The sequence below is a fragment of the Haliotis cracherodii genome, unplaced genomic scaffold, assembly GCF_022045235.1.
Source record: "Haliotis cracherodii isolate W230 unplaced genomic scaffold, xgHalCrac1.p SCAF_5, whole genome shotgun sequence".
NCBI lineage: Eukaryota > Metazoa > Mollusca > Gastropoda > Lepetellida > Haliotidae > Haliotis > Haliotis cracherodii.
In genome coordinates, this window is record NW_027266308.1 from 3,435,001 (window position 1) to 3,453,939 (window position 18,939).

The 18,939-nt window shown below is 38.4% G+C and overlaps 1 protein-coding gene across 3 annotated transcripts in view; it reads left to right on the forward strand.

Annotated features, from left to right (window-relative positions):
• LOC139442755 (uncharacterized) overlaps positions 1-18,939 on the forward strand; it is a 48,263-nt gene that overhangs the window by 6,499 nt on the left and 22,825 nt on the right. The window contains exon 1 of one of the 3 annotated variants that reach the window (XM_071223649.1): positions 983-1,125. The exons of 1 other annotated variant lie outside the window; for it this stretch is intronic. The gene's annotated coding sequence lies outside the window, so the exon portion shown is untranslated. Of the gene's footprint in view, positions 1-982; positions 1,126-12,668; positions 12,725-18,939 lie in introns of those variants that run through there. One more of the 3 variants, XM_071223647.1, reaches the window with a different exon arrangement.

The following is an 18,939-nucleotide window of genomic DNA, read 5'->3' on the forward strand; positions in this document are numbered from 1 at the left end:
CTCCTTGTCGAACTAAATGCATTAAAATAAACGATAAAAAGTAAGCCTAATATAATTTCGCACTTTGTTTACATATACTGAAAAGGAAAGGAAATGCCCCCCAAAAACTTTTTTCGGATTAAATAATATACTGCCCTATGACTTTTTTATGTCCATATTGAACTGTAATGACAACAATTAACTATTTGCGTGTCTGGACTTTCAACTATGTAGAGCGAGGATATGAGTGGGGTTTAACGCTGCTTTGTACAGTGTGTCTGTCATATGACGGCGTGTGAGATTGTCGGGAAGGACATCCCACAATCATGAAGGAATTACCCAGATAAACAATGTCATAATGATAAAGTACAGTAAACTACGGTTATAACAAACTCAAAGGGACTACTAATTTTAGTTCGTTATAACCGTAGTTCGTTATAAGAATATATGCAGCATAAGTACAGCAAATAGTCGGGACCAAAAAAGTAAGTTCGTTATATCCGTCAGTTCGTTATAAGCGTGTTCGTTATAACCGTATTTTACTGTACTACCAATGAAGCTGACCTGGCAAAACAAGTTCAGAGGACAGAGGCTTGCCGTAAGCGCATACCCAAACAGAAGCCAGTTTTTAAGTCAGTGTGAGAGAGCTTACATTCCCCGAAGCGGTAAACTAATGGAAGCTGTCTCCTGTATGTAAATTTGAGTGAGTGAGTGAGTATGGTTTTACGCCGCTTTTAGCAATATTCCAGCAATATCACGTCGGGGGACACCAGAAATGGGCTTCACACATTGTACCCATGTCAGGAATCGAACCCGGGTCTTCGGCGTCACGAGCGAACGCTTTAACCACTAGGCTACCCGACCGCCCCTGTAAATTTGAACTTCAGTGGGGAATTCATCATTTACGTATGGACATGTTTAGAATGGATGTTTAGCAAGACTAGCAACAAGATGAATATTTGACGAAGTGAACTATCTTCCCTCTCAATCATTCATGAATGTAAATGTGCCCGCGTTGCACAGTTGGACAAGTCACTCGGGGCGTGAGTGGTGTACGACTGCTAGGTAGAAAGACGTACATGTGATCAGTGTGATCTGGCCACTGTCGGGTTGGACGGGAACAGTATCTACCCTACCCTTGTGTTGGTAAGTTGAGAAATTGTAGTCTAGTTATGACCTTGCAGTGATAACCGCTTTCTTTGTATTTTAACTCTTGAGACAGACATACGTATATGTCTAGTCGGACCGTATGGTCGCTAGTGTTGTTTGTTTGTTTTTTAACGCCGCACACAGCAATATTTCGAAAGGGTACAGGGTGATAATAATATGATGCAACGTACACCGGGACCGGGTGGCCAATGTTCCCGGGGGCGATGACCCGTTCTGTCACCCACACACAGCGATGATCTAGCTCGTCTCCTGGACTAACCATTCCAGTCAGGTTTTGTAGATTGTATTTGTTTGTTTCTTTGTTGTTTAACGCCGCACTCAGCAATATTCCAGCTATATGTCGGCGGTCTGTAAATAATCGGATATGGACCAGACAATCCAGTGATTGACATCACGAGCATCGATTCACGCAATTGGGATACGATGACGTGCATCAACCAAGTCAGGGAGCCTGACCACCCGATCCCATTAGTCGCCTCTTACGACATGTATTGTCGCCTTTTATGGCAAGCATGGGTTGCTAAAGACCTATTCTAACCCGGATCTTCGTCTCTATTGTAATCATGGAGACAGGCTATTTTTCGGGTTCAGACTTGGGGTGGGTGGGTGTGCGGGCGGGTGTTAGGGTAGGAGGTGATGTATGGTCCTTGGATTTTTGTAAGAAACAGAATATAAATATTCACTGTTTCAAGTCAGACAAGAATATAAATGTAGCTGAAAAGACGAGACAGACGATTTCTTTTCACAGCACATTTTTAGGTAAAAGAACTCACTCACTCACACCGCCACTCACTCACTCTATTTCCTCCCACGCCATTCATCCAAACACAATCTTTTGTTGTGACTATACCCAATATATTTGCTATTTTACTATATTACACCGAATCCTAGCTTATCCGGACAATACCGTTCACGCTGACTCGTGGTTTTGTGTTTTAATAGACATCCAAAAAAGTACGCATACGAAATAACGGGGGTTTCGCTTGTTTCAGGTGAACAATTAACTTGCCTTTGCATGTGTTTGTGACGGGTACCACCGGTGGTGCAGGATACGCTCACCTTTTCGCGAACTACTGGTTTCATCACTATTTGATAGTGATTCATAAACACATGCTCATGATTTAGTCGGAATCGTACTATCGACTCTGGAGATTATCTGTTGGATATATAAAAAGGGTCTTTTCTTGATATTATTGTTGTAAACCAATACTTAACCAGCAGGCTGTCACTCGGCGATCCCCGAATCTCATATATAAGGAGCTTCATATCTCCATGGGATTAAAGCCTAATTTACTTTGCCGAGGAAGTGGTTTTACTAAGCTGCGTTATTTTCTTGAGAGGTTTATATCAATTAATCGAATACTTTGATCGATTTACCGTGGTAAGTATCTGTGTACCATAGAGAGTTATTACTGATAACCTATTTCACGGATGTCAATCAATATTTGCGGTGTAAACAAACAAGACAATTAATATATGACCATGTTTAGCTGATAGATACAATGTAGGGCAAACGTGAAGGTACACGAGCATGTCAAAGTTCACGGTCCTTTCTGTGTTGGGATAACTTTTTTTTGCATGTGTGACCCTAAAAAATAATTATTTTGAAACAATCAATTACAACCATGCATGTCACGACTGACCTCAGAAGATACCCCCAAAAAGAGCTTTAGATAATCATATATTTAAAAATGCTGCTTATATACATGTGCTAAAATGTACGAAAGGACCGATGGGAGTCTAAATATAAAATATTTTGCAACAATGTATTTTTAATGGAAGGCAAATTGTTTTGTTTCAATAGTCTGCAAAATTCTTTTTTTAAAGAAATTTCTGCGACAACGTTGACTTAATAATGAATGTTTTATAACTTACACAAACATAAAACACTATTTCTTAGAATACAGATACTTAAGGTTTTAGACAATCAATATAAAAATGTCAGTGCAGCAAGTTTTTAACTACGCGTCATTGTCTCTCTACTATACCCAGCGTAATGCGAACCAAACATCCTTTGTTCGTGGTTAGTGCAACTTTCTATGCAAACTTTGTTGCAGCTGAATAGTTTGCTGAGATCGATATTTGTCCCCCATTATAAACGACATGCATTTGACGTTTCTGGATGAATTGGGTTTGAATTCTAACTTTCTGTATGTGTTTGATACGGATGAAATGTTGCAATAGATTACAGTGAAATACCGCTATAACGAACTCAAAGGGACCACTGATTTTAGTTCGTTATAACCGTAGTTCGTTATAAGCATATATACAGCATAGATACAGCAGTGCCCGGGACCAAAAAATAAGTTCGTAATATCCGTCAGTTCGTTATAAGCGTGTTCGTTATAAACGTAGTTTACTGTATCTTAATTATGAGTTTTATTAATTTTTATCACATGATACTATAAAATACATCTTGTACATGCCATATAAATATTAACATGGTTAAACCCTTCCTTGAGATGTCAGTGTAAAAGCATGTATTTAGTATGGTTTCTTAATACGCCAACCGTATTTTGTAAGACGTGGGGAGTTCTATGAGACGATATGAGAAATTGTTAATATTTGTATTATTTGGGGGGCACGGGTGGCCCAGTCGTCTAAGGCGCCGCAATTCGCTGTGCAGAGCTGCGTCCCTTGGGCACGCCAGAAACATATGATTGTGACATTCGTGAGCAACTTGTGTTATTCCGGGACAAGCAGAATAGCGACTCATGCCCCTCTCATGGCCATTTTTCCGACTGGGTTCCGTCTTAGCGCTGACGGGCATACCTAAAACAATTATCAACTCGTTGCGTAATGGTTCACATATATTTCCCCATATATAATATTATATTTCAGATGCAATTTAAAGCACACCGGGACATGCTGAATTATACAGTATGATTGAACACATCTAACTGTGTCTTGGGTATATTTTTAGATGCAAGGCATATGTAAAATCAAAAATTATTTCTGAGGGAATCTTTGACAAAGAACTTGAAGTCATACGCGCATCCTGATTGGTTTTTCGTATTTTCGCACCTAACATTCTTCGATAGGGGGACGAGTCTTCTTGCAGGTTACGGAAAGGGGCGAGTTTTGATGAATGATGATTGTGGGTTCGAATCCCGGTTCGCCCCGATTATTGTTCTAGGTTTGTCAGCTTCATATTCGAGCTTGGGTTTCACCGAAGTGGTAAACGTCTGAGACCTGCATCACTTCGGGCTTTCCTCCCACATTAAGCTGACACGCCGTGATAAAACTGGAATACTGTTAAAAGCGGCGTTAAACCCAACTCACTCACTATTTGTATGTTTACGTTGAAGATATTTTGAACAGTTAAACTCAATCTAAATCCAGCCGCTTAAAGTAACCCAAACGACAGTCGTGAGAATCTAGCGAGACGCGTGGTTTGTCAAACACATGCATGCACCTGTAAACCTGAGCAAATAGCAACTCTGTTTTCTTCGGAAATGTACTTAGCTCAACAGTTTCTTGAGAGTCATGCACAATACTTTCACTGGGGTGAAGCAGGTCTTCCATGGTGTAACTATTCACGAGTAAACAACCGCTTGTCGCCGTCCGTCGTGCCATGAGAATGTTACATAACTCTGTGTGTGTTGTTTAAAGAGGGGATAAGTTTTAAGTACCGTGTTTAACTTGCTTATTGTAATTACACTTTATAGTGTATGTTAGTGTTGCATGAAGTAGCCGTTGTCATTGGAACCCGTCATAAAGGTCTGACTTGTGTCGCATATAGTATGAACTAACAGAGAATGTTTTGAGAAGGACTAACACTCCTTCAAGCGTGGCATTGTACGTCCTATGTTGTACTACATCCTGCCATTTGGATCAGTGTTGGGTCTGTGTTGGGTCAGTTTTGGGTCATTGTTGGGTCTGTGTTGGGTCAGTGTTGGGTCAGTGTTGGGCAGTATAATGAGTATTCAAGCTACATATCAACTTACAACAAATAGCTATTGGCGCCCGCAATAAAAAACAGGATGCTTTTACATAAGAAAATAGTGAGCGAAATGTGTTTAGCGCTGCTTTTAACAGCATTCCAGTTACATCACGGCGTGTCAGCTTAATGTGGGAGGAAAGCCAGAAGTGATGCAGGTCTCGGACGTTTACCACTTCGGTGAAACCCACGAGCACAGGTATGGTGCTGACAAACCTAGAAACATAATCGGGGCGAACCGGGATTCGAACCCACAATAATAGGTTTCTGGCGTGCCCAAGGGACGCTACTCTGCACAGCGAATCGCGGCGCCTTAGACTGCCAGGCAAAAGAAAGTATACACGTATGTTTGAAGGTGGCTAAAATGTACCAAACAAGAAATGGTTATTCGATAGAAATGGATTTGACACAGGTATCTTAGATGTGTTTTGGACCTTAATTTTTGTGTGTTTCGGCGACTGTTTTGTTTCAGCCTATTTACCTTGATAATATATCGTTTGAATTTCTTTTGTTCAAATCCAATTCTCAAGCGTATACTTTTTTCGCCCGGCACTTTAGTATAGGTTTTATTATACTATTTACTATGTTACAACTTAATTTTGGTTGAAAGCGGCATTAAACATAAGGTCACATACTCATATGAATTTATATTATATTTTTATATATTTATATTGTATATTTATATATTACCTCCTTTTTCTGGTAAAATACCTCTCTCTCTCTCGAGGACGTTGAACATTATACCAAATTCATACCTCTGTAAGATTGGTAGCGTGGGAATTCCTTGCGTGCGCTGTCGTCATACGCAGGGAATGTTTCGTAAAAGCGGCGTAAAATATCATTATCTTACTTATTTTCTCCGTTCTATATCTATTCATGGAATTAAGCATGGGCTCTACAAACGATCGGTTCATTTCCAGAACAAACAGATCTTTCAGATCGTCAGATCTTTCAGCTGAAGATGTAACTTTATAAACTTGGACATTTTGGACACTTGCAAACAGCCCAGCACGGCTTGAAAGGAGGCTTTTTTTATGAAATGTATTTCATGTTTGGTTTTGTAAACACCACTGCATGAAACCCGTTACGGAATAATGGACATTCTACCAGTACTCAAACCTCATGACTATGAATATGAAACAACCCTCCTCTGACAATACCACTGAGCTAAATTGCCATGCTCTACTTTTGAACTCAATGTCCCTAACACGGGAAACTGGGTTACCTCATTGACGTTGCCGGCAATGACGCCGAGGGCTATAGAGAACCGACGTTACATAATAATAGAACTATTTTCAAAGGAATATGAACGACGCATTACTTTGCCAATAAAACCTAATCGCAGCTCCATTAGCGTGAAAACCATTTTGAAATGTCAAGACGATGTGCAAAGACTCAGCATGTATGATTGAGCTGTGTGCACTGAACGAGCGCGAGGCTATGTGGGAGACGTGAAACCCAGGTCACCTTGACCTTCCTTGACTCAGCTACTACATGGCTATAATGGCTACAAGAGACTGATATACATAATGCTGAATTATATATTACATTTTATCTTTAAACACAAAGTATTATATTGATTTGAGCTTCATATCAGTCATTTCAAGACCTACAATGCATACTCAATGAAAAAGAAAAACAACTTTACTTTTTAAGCCTGTGATTTATGGGCACTTCACCTTAACGACGCCACTTTGGTTGATTGTTTAGTTGGCGTGCAAAGTCTGTGGGAATTCCGGCCAGAATAGATCCCCAGTATTTCAGGTTCATGTGTGTCAGGGCCGCGCACAAGGAGGATTGTATGGCTACAATGTACCGGTGATGCGCGTATTTAAACGCAGGGCTCACATTTCAGGACGAACATTTCATCCAAAATTAAGGGGGCGGCCGGGTGGTTAAAGCGAAGACCCGGGTGCAATTCCCGACATGGATACAATGTGTGAAGTCCATTTTTGGTGTTCCCCGCCATGATATTGCTGGAATGTTGCTAAAAGCGGCTTAAAACCATACTCACTCACTCCAAAATTAAGACGTAGGTTTAATGCAGAAAATATGCAAACACGACTAAAGACTTTATTTCATTCAATTTTATTAAATCAGCTATTTTCAAATTGTAAAACACTAATGCTCCACTTAAATACCATGAAATACATTTGAGTAATAATGGTCGTTATTAATGCCATCAACCAATTGTTTGCCTGGTCAAGGCAATACCACATACACACCATCCTTTACCCAGTATAATACACACTGTCATATACTCAGTATAATAAACACTGTCCTACACCCAGTATAATAAACACCCATATACCCGGTAAAATAAACACTTTCATTTTCCAGGTATAACAAACACTGTCCCATACCCATATTATAAACACTGTCCTATACCCGGTATAATAAACACCCATATACCCGGTATAATAAACACTTTAATTTTCCAGGTATAATAAACACTGTGCTATACCCGTATAATAAACACTGTCATATACCCGGTATAATAAACACTTTCATATAGCCGATGTAATAAACACCCATATACCCGGTATAATAAACACTTTCATTTTCCAGGTATAATAAACACGGCCCTAAACTCGTATAATAAACCCTGTGATATACCCGGTGTGATAAACACTGTCATATACCCGGTATAATAATCACTGTCATATACCCGGTGTAATAAACACCCATATACCTGGTGTAATAAACACTGTCATATACCCAGTATAATAAACACTGTCATATACCCGGTATAATAAACACTGTAATATACCCGGTGTAATAAACACTGTCATATACCCAGTATAATAAACACTGTCATATACCCAGTATAATAAACACTGTCCCATATCCGGTATAATAAACACTGTCCTATCCCCGGTATGATAAACACTGTCCTATCCCCGGTATAATAAACACCCATATACCCGGTATAATAAACACCCATATACCCGGTATAATAAACACCCATATACCCGGTATAATAAACACCCATATACCCGGTATAATAAACACTTTCATTTTCCAGGTATAATAAACACGACCCTATACCCGTATAATAAACACTGTCCTATAACCGGTTTAATAAACACTGTCCTATACCCGGTATGATAAACACTGTCATATACCCGGTATATTGCTGATTGGAGGAGAAGTCAAGAGCCACTCACTCACCATAAGAGATAAACTATATTTTATCACGAATGAACACGTGTTTGTCGCCGGGTACCCAGTGAACTTTCAGTCAATGATGACGTTCTAACCATACTTATTCATTAATGAAAGGAGCAGTAGCAGAACCAAGCGTTCCATCAACACGAATGTGAATATAAATGTACATAATGGAATCTACATGATGAATTTATATACTCTTTAAAAAAAGTAGGGGATCATGTCAATACCAAGTATTTGAACAATGATAAGTGTAGCGCAGTGCTATCCTTCTAATCGGAGTAAAAACGATGTTATGGTAGTGATTGTTTCCAGAGTACACGATAGAATGACGATATAATACACATTGGATTATGGAGGATGTGACGGCTGACATCTTTAACACCATCTAATGGCGTTGTTTGTTTCTGAAAGGCTCTAACGGTACACCGTATCACGTGCGTGCATTATTCATTGGAGATCTACTCCATCATATCAGTAAGCAGGACTTTCAATGTGCAGCTGACTTCCATGTGTGATGTAATGACGACTGTGTAAGGCGAGGACTTGGACTTGTCAATTACAACTGATTTCAAAGGCATCATTAAAAATATCGCTTACATCGCGAACCACTTAGCATTGGTAAGTTTTATCACACATATCTACTACCGGCCTTCACCTTTACAAATCGCATGTATGTAGGTCAAAATATATCACAAGCTGTGTAAGCATTAGCAATGAAAATGAACAGAATTGACTGGATAAACGAGGTTTCTTTATTCCTTTGATTTCTTACTCGAAAGTGTCCGGATAAACGAAAACAAATATTGGAGAAAGAAAAAGTACGAAACTGAAGGCTTTTACAGGGACCTATCATGTGACCGAGTGAATGTTGTTTCACGCCGTTTGAATCAAGTCTGAACAAGATAAACCAGTGGTCGATACCATGAGAACCGTCCCAATCCGTCTGGGTAAACCATTTTAGTCACCTATTTCGACAAGCATATGCGACTCGTGAAGATCCGGTGTAGAATAGGTCTTCAGCGGTCTGGACCCCGGATCTTCACGGGTCAAACGTAACTTTACAAAGTGCTTTGCAGCGACACAAAACTATATATGAATTGGGTAGGGTAGGACAGGATATGCTTACCCTTTTCGCGAACACCTGGTGTCATCACTGATTATCCAGTATCCATTCACATAATTTCCACCCGTGAAGATCCGGGTAGAATAGGTCTTCAGCTTGCCGAAAAAGGCGACTATGCTTGTCGTAAGAGGCGACTAACGGGATCGGGTGGTCAGGCTCGCTGACTTGATGCATGTCATCGTATCCGTGTTGCGTGGATCGATGCTCATGATATCAATCCATGGATTGCCTGGTCCAGACTCGATTATTTACAGACCGCCGTCATATAGCTGGAATACTGATGAGTGCGGCGTTAAACAAGAAACAAACAAACAAACGCCCACTGGCATCTATTAGAGACACTTATTATTTAATGTTGACATTATATACAAAGAAAGTATCATGAAGACATCGTCTTAACAAGTACAACAAGGACCGTGCTAATGTCAGACGACACGCACGCGGCCTGTCATGCGCATATCGATCACACGTGCGTCAGTTCATTACAGGATGCTGTTCCTGACGACGTAAGCACAACACACGATATGCATGAAATGTGCTTCAGGTCGACGGTCGCATGTTACGACAACACTGATGAAATGTTAATATCAACCAAATGCCATCAATCGATCACTGTTCTTAAGACAGAAATAGACACGTTTGGTCTTATAGAGAGAATATAACGGTCTTGTCATGTCGATAAAGGAAGCATTGTTCTTCAATACAACTCAAACAGGTACGCCATGTAACTCATAGATATACAACGGATATGTCATGCAACATGTCACTTATATATCATACAACATGTCACATATATCACACAACATGTCACCTATATGTCATACAGCATGTCACTTATATATCATACAACATGTCACTTATATATCATACAACACGTCACTTATATGTCATACAACATGTCACTTATATATCATACAACATGTCACATATATGTCATACAACATGTCACTTATATGTCATACAACACGTCACTTATATGTCATACAACATGTCACTTATATATCATACAACATGTCACTTATATATTATACAACATGTCACTTATATGTCATACAACATGTCACTTATATATTATACAACATGTCACTTATATGTCATACAACATGTAACTTATATGTCATACAACACGTCACTTATATGTCATACAACATGTCACTTATATATCATACAACATGTCACATACATGTCATACAACATGTCACTTATATGTCATACAACATGTCACTTATATGTCAGACAACATGTCACCTATATGTCATACAACATGTCACTTATATGTCATACAACATGTCACTTATATGTTATACAACATGGCACCTATATCATACAACATGATACTTATATATTATACAACATGTCACTTATATATCATACAACATGTCACTTATATATCATACAACATGTCACTTATATATCATACAACATATCACTTATATATTATACAACATGTCACTTATATATCATACAACATGTCACTTATATGTCATACAACATGTCACTTATATATCATACAACATGTCACTTATATGTCATACAACATGTCACTTATATATTATACAACATGTCACTTATATGTCACACAACATGTCACATAGAGCATACAACAGGTCACTTATACGTCATACAGCATGTCACCTATATGTCATACAACAGGTCACTTATATATCATACAATAGGTCACTTATATGTCATACAACATGTCACTTATACATCATACCACAGGTCACTTATATATCATACAATATGTCACTTATATATTATACAACATGTCACTTATATGTCATACAACATGTCACTTATATATCATACAACATGTCACTAATATATTATACAACATGTCACCTATATATCATACAACATGTCACTTATATATCATACAACATGTCACTTATATATCATACAACATGTCACTTATATATCATACAACATGTCACTTTTATGTCATACAACATGTCACTTATATATCATACAACATGTCACTTATATATCATACAACATGTCACTTATATGTCATATACATGTCACTTATATGTCATACAACATGTCACTTATATATCACACAACATATGACTTATATATCATACAACATGTTACTTTTGTATCATACAACATGTCACTTATATGTCCTACATGTCACATATATGTCATTCATGTGACTGATATATATCATACATGTCATTTATATGTCATTCATGTGACTTATATATCATACAACATGTCACTTATATATCATACAATATGTCACTTATATATCATACACGTTACTTATATGTCATACAATATCTCACTTACGTTTCATACAACATGTCACGTATATGTCATACATGTCACTTATATATCATACATGTCACTTATATATCATACAACACGTCACTTATATATCATACAACATGTCACCCATGCATAATAATTCATGTTATACAGCTGATATGGCATACAACCATTGTCATACAACTATGCCAAATAACCGTCATACGGGTAATATGTCATAGACATTATGTCATACAGCCATGCCATGCGTGCGTGCGTGCGTTATAAATGGATCCGTTGTCTTGAATATTCTTTAGAAGGATCGCCATCACATATACACTGTATCGGTAAAGTTTTAAGTGGTACTCGTACACAAACTGTAGGATAACGATACGTCAGTCATTACTGAAGTGTCGAATGTTACGTTGTCCAAAGGGAAATTGGGATTAAGAACATGTTTATTTTTAAACTTAAAACTTAAAGATTTATAAAAGATAAAAGTTGCAATCCGTGGTCTCGTGTCGACCCACCAGGGTCCAATCGTTTATCACCCGTCCGTGCTACACGTTAGTTCCTGTCATTTATTCGAAGAAATAAGACTGTTTGACCCCGATCTGGAACAATTTGCGCTTGACAGTGACGACATGAAACCAGTTCATACCAGCCACTCTTCTACTGTTATGAAATATTAAAATGCATAGTTCTGTTTGCCTCGAACTGTAGTCATAATCCAGTACAATGATCTACTGACCCTGGTAGGCATGGTGCAAGCTCTAGTCTCGTGGAATCTCGGTGTCATCACTCATGTCGTGCTGAACGAGAAGGGGGAGGTGTCATTGTCAAGGAATGTAAACAAGTGATTACAGAATGCTCCCCGGCCAATGCTCCGCGCAGCGACCGGCGCTGTGACAAGTATTGAAACGGTTGTGTTACATCACACTCTGTGCATTGATCTGACTGAGAAACGCTTCTGAGCTTCAAGTGCGTTTAACTTTCCATGGACACCTTAGATACCATCTTGCTACCCTTAAACCAACACACCGACGCATATTGATCGACGTATAAAAAGCCCTTTGCTCCGAGCTCAGAATGTAAGTACGGAACAATCTTCTTTTTGTAAGAACGTGTAGACCTGAGATTCTACATAAGCCTTTATGGACGCCATAATTGAGATGTATCTGAACTTTTAATATACCAGGTTTGAAGAAAATATTGTGTATTTAATGATACATTATTCTCCAATGTCATGATAATTCCAGTGATATTAAGTTGGATTTTAATTAAAGATGAGCAGTGTACACAAGTATGGATTCTGTTTTTAGAGGGGGCACGGGTGGCCCAGTCGTCTAAGGCGCCGCGATTCGCTGTGCAGAGTTGCGTCCCTTGAGCACACCAGAAACCTATGATTGTGGGTTCGAATCCCGGTTCGCCCCGATTATGTTTCTAGGTTTGTCAGCACCATACCCGTGCTCGTGGGTTTCACCGAACTGGTAAACGTCTGAGACCTGCATCACTTCTGGCTTTCCTCCCACATTAAGCTGACACGCCGTGATGTAACTGGAATACTGTTAAAAGCGGCGTTAAACACAACTCACTCACTCACTCACTCTGTTTTTAGACTTTTTTAAATAGATTTTTTATGAAAAGAGTTTTATGGCTTTTATTACTTTCTTGCCCACCAGACACTATAATTAGTGTGATGTGTGAAACTCACGCTGTCACTGTGGAATGAGGTTAATAATTAAATGGTTAGATTGATATCATTTAAATATAGTCGGTGCGGCAGATTCTTGCGTTAAGGAATTACGACGCATATATTGTCAAGTAGCAGTAGACGCTGTTTTAATCCTGACCGGAATTTAATTTAAAACAAAACGTGTACTACAGAACGCCGTTTACCTTTATCAAGGCAGGTCAATGGGGTAATGTTGTTATTGCCGTTGTAGTAAAGGTTTTGGACTTGGGAAGTAGACTCCACTTTTGCATCATAGTGGTTATCTGTTTGTACATATTCAGGTCTGTGAACGTTTATATGTTGAACCTTGTAGTGAGTGAGTGAGTTGGGTTTAACGCCGCTTTTAACAGTATTCCAGTTATATCACGGCTTGTCAGCTTAATGTGGGTGGAAAACCCGAAATGATGCAGGTCTTAGACGTTTTGCCACTTCGGTGAAACCCACGAGCACGGGTATGGTGTTGACAAATCTAGAAACATAATCAGGGCGAACCGGGATTTGAAACCACAATCATAGGTTTCTGGCGTGCCCAAGGGACGCAACTCTGCGCAGCGAATCGAGGCGCCTGAGACGACTGGGCCACCAGTGTCCCTGAACCTTGTATATCTGTGAGGTAGATGTCTGAATTACATTCCCTACATTATTCAGTGAGTTGGCTTCATAGCTTCAAGTCGTAAATTGATATCTCTCTCTATATGACAGAAAATAGGGAACTAGAATAGTACAGTGAAGAATAGAGTAGAAATAGTTGACATTGTAAACATACGCTAATTAAACAGCAACTTCACTTTAAGTTTCAAATTTATTTTATTTTATTTTATTACATTTTTCATTGCTTATTACATTATTAAGGGATTTCGCGTTTAGTTGACTGCAAGGTAAGTTCACGTTTAGTTAATTGAGTTTTGTTTACATTGCGAACCAGCTTAGCAGGCAATAAGTACAAGTTGATATCTATCGTTCCTGAACACGATGATCGTGGGTTCGAATCCCTGATTCATAGCCCTGTGACAGCACCTTATCCACACTTGTGATTGTATTATCAAACTCGTAAACGTGTAGGACTAACATCAAATGTGCTTTCCTCCCATGTCAAGGTGACAAACCCAATCACGCACTCATTCGTCTTTCGGTAGTGCGATTTATGTGTTCATTAACCATCACTGCTTGTCCAACCTCTAACAAGAAGTCTTACCACTGCTATAAGACCCGTGAAGATCCGGGTTAGAATAGGCCTTCAGCAACCCATACTTGTAAAAGGCGACTATGCTTGTAGATAGAGGCGACTAACGGGATCGGGTGGTCAGGCTCGCTGACTTGGTTGATGCATGTCATCGTATCCCAATCGCGTTGATCGAAGCTCATGCTATCAATCACTGGATTGTCTGGTCCAGGCTCGATTATTTACAGACTGCCGTCATATAGCTGGAATATTGAGTTCGGCGTTAAACAATAAACCAACCAACCAACCACTGCCTTGGACCTTTGCTCTTTTAACATATTGACACATTCGTGCAACGTTCCAGTACAGTGTACAGGGAATACGCTCCACCCACCTGGATCTATAAACCCTGACATATCCCGTTATACAATCTGACATTCACTGCCTGCATTTACCGTACGACATCAATGTCTGGAAGCTTGGTGTAAATTAGTGCAAGATAATGTCAAAATGAACTCGTTCCCAGTACTTCAGAATTTCCTGTGGTGTCAAGTTGCAAGGCCTTGGCTTGTCCCATAGAACACTGTTTTGATGGAATATGTATTCTTCTGTTGGTATTGTGTTTAACCTGATGGAATAATAAGGCTTAAAAATGTCAGTTCACCGGATAAGGAATCAAGATTTAATACATAATTAACGATTTTATTAATGGTGGGAAAGTAGGGTGTGCAGACCTCATACGACGGGGCATTGGGTTCATGGCGCCGTTATCCAATCCCGTTATGACCTTTCACCCCTGTCACAATCCAGCTGTTAGGAAAACACGTTCATCCAACGGTTTCTTTTCAAATAAAATAAAATAAAATTACATGAACATGATGTTTTTTAACGACCCTAAAATTATTGTAGGTGAGATTAAAGGAAGGGAAACTCAAATATCAGTGTTTATCTTTACAATGTAAGCTACTTATAACTTGATTGTTATCTATTACAGAACCCAACGGAAAGTAAGTAAAATTATATTTGAATTTATTCCACTGTAATGAAATATTTATTCGTCTGTGGATCCTGGCACCAAGTATCAAATATCAGCATGATATAATGAACTGTTCTGGTGCTTAGTCAGCAAGCAAAGACACTTTTTCATGGTTTTAATTTTTTACAAATATAATTGGATTTTGAACATTTAAAGACATTTTAAAAAACCGCATAATACGCAACTGTGGATGGGTATATGGGCATCACATCTTTGAAAATCAATAATTTGCTTTTTCCGACACAAATTTACATTTCAAACTTGGTATAGGTCATGTGATTGTAAATTCAATTCTAACCCCAGTCGTCAATGAACCAATATTTTTACACAAAATTACCTTGCCACGGGTTACCTATCACAAACGGTTGCAGGAACGAGTGATGGTTAAATAAACATAATCAAATTTAACGACAGTTCTTTCAATTTTCAACTATATTAAACACAAAGCCGGTATACTTTCTTTTGCCCCTCCCTTTATTTTTTATATATATCTAATTCACAATTATTTATAAAATACAAAAGTAAAAAAATGAGCTGTATAATTCATTCAATTCGTGAATTACGCGAAGTAGTCCTTCATATCCGTTATTCAGTTATGGCCTGATGAGACTCGTACGTGGTACGAGTTGAAAGCGCTAACCAATTAAAATTGTGTTCAATCTTACTCCACTTATTGAATTAAATTTATTATCATATTGTGCCTGAGAGTTAGAACTTTACTGTGCTTTTCCTATATATATAAATATGCATTTCAGTTCATTAATAAACGATTCGAACACGATTCGATATTATTCATAGTACATAAAGTATTCATTAAATAAATAAAATAAAAAAAAATAAAAAAATATAAATAAAATAAATAAATAAATAAATAAATAAATAAATAAATAAATAAATAAATAAAGTTAAACTTCACACAACGCTACTTCTTGGTGACGTGATACTACCCAAAACACTCCATCTACAATTCCCTTTTCCTAAAACTCTTTCGCAGTCAACAGCTCTTGTCTGAATGTCTGTTCTCTTCTTAAACACGATTTTGTCATTCTGGGCTGTTGATGTTAGTGGCTGGTCGTGTTTTATCAACACTAAGCTATTCCTGTGGTTTTAGCGCTGGGGATACCAGGGACTTAGAAAGCAAAATCCGCCTAAGGCCCTAGATATTTTCAAGGGTTGTTAATGGGTTGCACGGTGTACTGGGTACAAGTGAATTTCTATGTCAAGTTTAAAAAAAAGTTCTGGTTAGGAACAAGTGCTCTGACATTGGATGGCCACTAAATCAAATGGAATATCAATGTTTTCACTTTTCCCCGACGATTCTATTATTCCAATAAATCACGCTGTAATAGACCAAGGCAGAATGTCTGTTTATGGCCCGGGAACAGTTTGTATTTCTACGAGTTAATGAATTAATCTTTTTCTATTAGAGTTTTGACATTGGAATAGTGTATACTTCTGGCTTTAGGGGATGACGCCGTTACAATACAATAAAAGGTAGCAAAAACTGTTACACGTCCTGTTGTGTCATTTATTAATCTGACCGTGAAGATCCGGGTTAGAATTGGTCTTCAGCAACCCCTGTTTGGCGTAAGAGGCGACTAACGGGATCGGGTGGTCAGGCTCGCTGACATGGTTGATGTATGTCATCGTGTCCCAATTGCATGGATCGATGCTCATGATATCAATCTCTGGATTGTCAGGTCCATACAGGTGATCTTTGGTAGTGGGTAATCTAAATAGACACAAAAATGCAGAATTATAGATGTTTGTTTGTTTGTTGTTTAACCCCACACTCATTATTTACAGACCGCCGTCATATAGCTGGAATATTGCTGAGTGCGGTGTTAATCAAACTGCATATTTTGTGTCTATTTAGATTACACACTACAAAGATCACCTGAACGATTATATGAAACAGATTTACACGTACGGGATCTGTGTAGATCGATACGGTTGTCGTGTAGTAGAGGGATGTACGTTCCGATTAAGTTTTTGACATTTAGTATATTTATGTTATAAGCAGACTGAAATAGACTAAACTTTGCTGTGTAGTCGTATACCGAGGTTTGGTCAGACCCAAGGTCCTCATTATTAGAACATGGCAAGTCATCGGGTTAAGGTACTTTGAGTTCAACATCACAATATCTTATGTTCGACATAACTTACTCAATAACCCTGGTTTCGAAATTTTATCAGCATTCAGTCATTGACATTCGTTGTTCAAAACCGAGTCTAGAAACAAAGCTCAACTCAAAACAACAAAACAATGGCCATACACCTAAACAGAAATTGTCGATTATTTGTATACCTGACCGATATGCCACGCACTTAATGGAAACGACACAGATAATTGTTGCATGAACAGCGCGTACAATAATTTGCAAAAATTACACATAAATCGTGGTTATTATTTATCAGTGACATAAATCATCGCAGATCAATACATAACTGTAGTATTAATCCCGGCACACTTAATTAATGAGGGCGAGGCAGAAAGTTCTATGGAAATTCTTTTGCTATCGACAGCCATGGCGAAATGTGGCTGTAAACATATACTTACCGACGAAAGAAACGCGAATACCATACATTTTGGTTTATATGTGCAGAATTACTCTTATTCAAGAGATATTAGATTGGTTCGACGCACAAACGAATATACTGTTATGTTCTGTGAACAGACGCGCATGAACGCATCACATGTGACGTCATAGATCCAAGACTCGTGATGCGCCATTTGTCTCGTGCAGGTTAGCGTGTAAAGTTTAACAATCACTTGCAGCATATCGTGATAAGAATAAAAACACTCTGTGGTAACACTTGACTGATTGTCAGTTTTGTCATAATTGGTACACATTGGAAACATCTCTTCTTAACGAACATACGTCTCTATATGTTTCTAAAGTCCATGTTTCTTTTGGTTGTGAGTATATATTGAAGTAGGAAAGTGTTTCTACAAAAGTGGAAAATCTCAATGTGTTGCAATTAAAATAGAATGGTAATTAATATGTACGGTTTACTTCAGCATGACGAACGCCATTACGAAGATGCCATGTTGTAAAAATGTGGAATCTTTTTTAAAAATACTCAGACTTTTAATGGAAACTCCCAGAATAAATTTCAATTTACTTACAGATCCCGACATGGGTACAATGTGTGAGGCCCATTCCCGGTGTCCCCCGCCGTCATATTGCTGAGATATTGCTAAAAGCGGCGTAAAACCAAACTCACTCACTCACTCACTCACGTACAGAACGTATCCCATGAAGGGAGTAATATTGACGAACACTTATTTCAACGGAAATGAATAAACGAATAGGTAAATATTGCAATTTTAGGATTTTGGAAAAAAACAAACAATAAAACAGTTTGATGA